Below are 6,405 nucleotides of genomic sequence, written 5' to 3'. Positions count from 1 at the left end.
CAGAGGGATGTGGCATGTGTGCAAACTCCGCCCTGTAGGGCTGTCTGAGGACCTGGTTCTCCAAGGCAGCAGCAGACGTCCGGGCAAAGACTGGAAACGTGAGCATGAAGGTCTGTCTTTTTCTTTCCCACCCTCCCACCCACCTTTCTTTCCTGCCTGTCATCCGTCCCTCCTTCCTTCCTTACTACCTTCTATCTCTCTCTTTTTGCAGCATAAATCCTTGCATCCCTTCCAGGGGTGTCTCATTTCTCATACAGCACTCAAAAGGAGTGGTGAGTGTCCAAGAGCGATCCATCCCTTAGGAACTCATCAGGGCCAGTTCACCTTAACACACTTTGGGCACAGTTAAGAGAATTTTGCTCTGCAGTATGGACCAGACCGATGAGATTGGAGAAGTCATACTGTTTCCTTCTGGTCTCCAGTTTTGACAGGGCCACTTGCTAGGGGGACACCAAATCTGCCAACCCCTTGACTCTCTAAACTGAGTTTGTTTACTTGATGAAAATTTGCTGTATTAGTTTGCTAGGGCTGGGTAACAAAGTACCATGAATGGAATGGCTTCAACCACAGAAATGTATTGTCTCACAGTTCTGGAGACTGAAAGTCTGAGATCAAGCTGTCAGCAGGGTTGGTTCCTTCTGAGTCCTACGAGAGATGAGCTGTTCCATGGCTCTCTCCTAGCTTCTGATGGTTTGCTGGCATCCCTGACTTGTAGAAACATTACCCCAATCTCTGCCTTTGTCTTCCCATGGTGTTCTCCCTGTGCCTGTCTCTGTGTCCAAATTTCTTTCCCCCTTTTATAAGGACACCAGTCATATTGGAGTAGGGCCCACCCTGACGATCTCATCTTAACTGATTATATTTGCAAAGATCCTATTTCCAAATAAGGCCACATACTGAGGTGCTGGGTTAAGGCTTCCACATATGTATTTAGAGAGGGGACACAGACATTCAGTTCAATAACAACCAGTGTGATTGGATCGCTGTTGCTGAGAGCAAAAGATGCCTTGGAGAAGACAATGAAAGGCTGAGGGAGCTTAATCACCAGCTAACATCTCAGTGTGGAATCCAGAAGCCTCTTTGACCGTATATAAAAAGATACTCATATCTTATAAACCAAAGGCAAAAAAAGCTGAGGATAAGCCTGGGACTGAATTATAACACTACCATAACTCCAGATGTCAAGGGTCATGATTGGGAAGAATGAGATTCTGAGAGGTTGGATGGTGACATTTACACTTGAACATCTTGAAGTACTTGTCCCTTGTAACATCCTGGTCCTCAAGTGGTGGTCAATCCTCCTTATTAAAGGCTGAGACTTCCCATATGCTTGAAGATGATGCACAGGCCTCACTCTTTCAAGTCAGCACACACCCTTCTTAGGACTTAACCTCACCTACCGTCCATCAGGCCAATAACCAAGGTCGGGTCCAAGGAGAGCCCAGCCATGGAAGTGCTGGGCCAGCTGAGAGAGGAAGAATGCTATGCCCCGAAGGAGCTTCAGGATGTAGGCACCACGTGCTAGCTGAACCCAGGAGAGTTTAGGTGAGGACAGATCCTGAGGTCGCTGGATCGAGGCGGGCAGGGCATAGAGGCGAGTTTGTGAATATGGGGGCACCCTGCAGTATTTAATACCTTGGCAAGGACCCTGGGCCCTGGGACTCTGGGATCCTGGGAGACATTGCTAATATACTTAGGATGACTTAGGGAAGTTTGTATAAGACAATGGAAGAAGAAATCGAAAGCTTTAGTGAAAAGGGCATGCCACATAAGGCTCACCAGCCAACCATGTTTCCTGGGAGAACCGGAAGGGCCCTCTGTCCACAGGAGCAGGAAGAGGGAAGCTGATGAGAGGGGCACCGGCATCACTGAGAAATTGAAGGGGCCTGTCCTCTGTCGATCAGGGCAGATGGCAGGGGATGCTGTTAAGTGACTGGGCTTCCATAGCAATGAGATGATAAGATGGCTACATAATAGAGACCAAGTGGAGGCACTTAGCCATCCGAGGCCAAATGAAGGCAATGATAATTAGCAGCTAAATCAGAGGGGCAGCCAGAGGGTGGCAGTGAAGAGAACATGGCACTGTTATATAAATGAGCCAAAGACGGCGCCTATACATTGCCATTAAGTTGTTTACTTCTTCATAGCAAGCTGAGACCATTAGACCAAAGGCCCGCTAGAATCAAACTAAAAATTTTAAATTTTAAATTCAAAGTATCCAATTTTTTTAAATGTAGTCCCAATAGATTTTTAACCACTTAAAGCCCTCTTGCTTGGCATACTCTACAAATCATCTGCACCTAACGTCTGCTAGCCATAGGCAGGACAAACGCTGGGGCTCTAAAACACCTTAAGCCACTGCTGCTCGTTGGAGACCTGGAGACTCCCCACTGGGCTGCTGAGTGACGTGTCCTAGAGACCTCAGTCCGCTCTGTTCCCCTCTCCCCTGGTAGTTCTCTTGCCTTCTTCCCCTCTGGATGGTGGCCCCCTCATCTCGGGAAGTTCTGCTGTGAGGACTTTCCACTTGCCTACAGTTCTGTCAAAGCGCTGCCTGAAGCAAGCTCGTTGTGTGCTACTGCCCCCTTGTGGCCATATCTTTGTCCTTGACCAGCCTGAATTTCCAGAACTCACTACAGGCATCTTGAGGGGGACAAGCAGAGGAGCAGCAACACTGCTGATCTATAGAATAAACAGAAACTAAGGAGTGGGGGTCCGGAGGCTGAGGGCAGCCATCTAGATCGAAGTCATGATAACTTGCCCAGTTTTAGACCTGAGCAATTTTCAGACCCGGGACCTACTGAATGAAGTAGAGGAAGAGTCTTCAGAAGCAGGGACCCCAACACTGTGGCAAGTCTATAATCACTGCCAAAGTCCTTCTCTGAAAAAAAATCTGTAGCCATTTATCTGAGTAAGTGTTTCCTGGGAAAAGGTGACAGTTCAGACATTTAAAGGACTGTTGGATTCAGGTTCCAAGTTGGCATTGATACCTGGGCACCCACAGTGTATCGTGGCCCCCCTATTAGAGAGGCGCATATGAAAGCCTGGGAGTATATGGAACTCAGTCCTGGGTCTGGCTCACAGTGGGCCCAGTGTGGCCATCGTCCATCTAGTGTCATTTCCCTGTCTCTCTCTGTATTATCAGAATGGACGTATTTGGTCGTTTGAAGAACCTCCTCATTGGTTTCTAAGCTGGTAGGTGAGACCTATTGTAGTGGGGAAGGTCAAATAGCAGCCTCTGAAATTTCTCCTTTCCCCTACATAAGAGAGAAAAAAAAAAAAGCAATGAAAAAACAATGTCGCATCCTGGCAGTGAGAGGAGATTAATGCCATTCCTGAAAGATAAAGGGATGGTTTGTCCCCATCACATTTCCATTTAATAACATCAGTCTAGGTCCTACAGAAACCAGACAGATCTTTCATGATGGCGACAGACATCCACAAACTAATACAAGTAGTAGTTCCAATTATAGCTGATGTGCTGGTTATAGTGTCTTTTCTAGAATAATTTAAGACAGTGTTAGCTACCGTATGTGGCCATTAATCTAGTAACTGTTTTCTTTTCCATTGCCCATTAAAAAGGAGGATCAGAAACAATTCATATTCATAAGGGCCAGGCAAGCGTCTATGTTTATGATGTTGCCCCACGACTGCATTTACTTCTCATCCCCTGTCATAATATAGGCTGAAGGGACTGGGTCAATCTGGACATCTCTCTGAACATCACATTGGTCCACTGTATTGACATCACTTTAATCAGACCAAATGAACACGAGGTGGCTAGTGTGTTGAAGGCCTTGATAAGCATATGCCTGTTAGCAGATGGGAGATAAACCAATGAGGATTCAGGGGCCTGCCACACAGTAAAGTTTTAAGGGCTCAGCGAGTGACCTAGACCATGCTAGGACATCCTTTTCAAAATAAAGATGCACCTCTCACCACTAAGAAAGAAGCACAATGCCCAATGGGCTTCAGATTCTGAAAGTAATATATTCTTTACCTAGGAATACTGCTTCCCATTGGCTGCCAACTCTGGCAGTGCCCAGAGCAGGAAAAAGTTTGGGTCCAGGCTGAGGTTCGAGTGGTTACAATACTTGGGTCTTATGATTCAATAGACCCTATGGAATTAGAGGTATCTGTAGTGTCAAAAGATAACAGGGCAAGTTTATGAAATGCCCCAATAAAAGAATCACAATATAGATGCTTAGAGTCTAGAGCCAGTCCAGGCCATTGCCAAAAGAGAACTATATGTTTGAAAAATAATCCCTGGAAGGCTTCTGGACCCTAGTAGAGATAGAGCAACTGATCATGAGACATCAAGTGCTGAGGCAGCCAGAACTGCCTGTTATGAGCTGGATTCTGTCGGACACACCAAGTCCTAAGGTCTGGAGGCCCCAGCAGCAATGTATTGTGAGATGGAAGTGATATATCTGGGGCTGGGCGTGTGCAAAGCCAGAGAGCATCAGAAAGCTGCGTGTATCCATGGCCGAACCTCTACACCTCCAAATCTCCAAACTGCTTTTGTAGCAGTGCCTCTCCTCCAGCAAACGCCTCTGGCTGCATGGGGTTGCGTGGTTCCTTATGACTGGCTGATGGAGGAGGAAAAAGGCCAGGTGTTTCACAGGTGGATTGGCATGGTATGTGGTGTATGTCAAAAATGTGCTACAGCTTCCTTATTGCCTCACTCGGGGGTGGCCTTGAAAACCTGGGGCAGGGAGAATCCTCTCAATGGGAAATGCTTTGGGGATTGTAACAGGTCATTCATTTTGTGTAGGAGAAAATGAGGCTCTAAAATGAGAATATATATGGACTAGCAAGCAGTAGCAAATGGCTGGTTTGTCAGAGCCTTGAAGGAGAAAAATGGGGATAAAAAAGACTGGGAAAGAGGCAGGTAGCTGAACCCCTTGAAGTATGAATATCTCTGTGTCCCATGTTGACACACACCACAGAGCATCTACCAGCAAAGAGTCACTTAACAACCAAACATGACTGTTGTCATCAGCCAGCCTCTGTACCCGACTACCCGACTACCACAGTGCTGACACAAGGAACCCATGAACAACATAGACATAGTGGCAGAGACACATGGGCCCAACAGCATGAAGGCTCATCCACAAAGACTGACCACTGCTGCTGCCAGATGTCCAACCTGCCAGCAACAGACCACTGCTGAGTTCTCGGACAGCAGCACCCCTCCAGTAGACCAACCTTCCACTTGGTGATTCGTCTTGACCAGAACAAACACCTAATTGGAGTTTCTTGCCTATAGTGCTGAAGCTAGAACAATCCTGATTGTTTAGAGTACTGATCCATCAACATGGGATCCTGCAAAAGTGAATCCAGAGGACCCACTTTCCTACAAAGAAGGTGTGGCAGTGGCACCTGAGCAGGGATCCATTAGCCCTTTCATATATCCCACCACCCAGAAATTGCTTGCCTGACAGCATGATTGAGGTGCCAGCTTCGAGACTCAGTATGCTTCCTTAATCAATGCCATTATGTGGCATTGCAGTCCCAATAGATAGAACACATAAGGCTGAGAAACATGGCAAAGGTCACAGCTGCATCTCTCTGAGGGAATTGACCTCCATGGGAGGAAGCTGCCTTATCCAACATTAGACCACCTTCCCATTGTTACTACAGATCCCACGACCACTTGATGCTGAAGTACAAAGGCACAGCCTCCTTGCCTTGATTCGGGATATCTCTGAAGGGCCATTCAAATTTCAGAGTTCCCTGTGGCTCATCAAAATTAACTTCTCCCTCTGCCCAATCTTACTTCTCTCACGCCCCCTCATTTACTGTTGACAAGAGCATTCCTCAATCAACTTCCTGCATCCTAATCTCCATCTCAGAATTGGTTCTCCAGGGAATCCAAGCCCATTATTTTCCTGTCTCATTCTTTCACACTACTATTTTTTCTCTTTTCCCTCATTTCCCTTACGCATAGAGTGATCATATATCCCAGTTTTCTGGGGACAGTCCTATTTTACTCCTGCTAATCTGGCGACCCATCTGGTCAGTACCCTTTTTAATTCCCAAAGGGTCCTGATTTAGACTATAAATTATATGATCATAATTCATCAAATTCATCTCATCTAATCACACACATTCTTTACACTTATTATATTTTACTGGGTGTTAGGGATACAGAACTGAGTAAGAGATTCCAGTCCTCTGAGCCCATGTTCAAAATTCCTATTGAAATTGCCAAAAGAATATTCTAATAAAAAGACATATTATTGCTGGGAACTAGAGAAAGGTGCCATTCTCATACAATAAACTTCAAGGAATTTCTCCAAGATATATTATAGGTGAGACTGGATTGAGAGAACAGTCTGCCTAGACAGGTGTTTCCTTCACATTCATTTCATGCATTTTCTTCAGATGCAAAACTACCCAGCAACC

The sequence above is a fragment of the Pteropus vampyrus genome, unplaced genomic scaffold (genome assembly GCF_000151845.1).
Source record: "Pteropus vampyrus isolate Shadow unplaced genomic scaffold, Pvam_2.0 Scaffold53, whole genome shotgun sequence".
NCBI classification, from domain to species: Eukaryota; Metazoa; Chordata; class Mammalia; order Chiroptera; family Pteropodidae; genus Pteropus; species Pteropus vampyrus.
The sequence above is the reverse complement of the archived record's forward strand: the minus strand, read 5'-3'. Positions refer to the sequence as shown.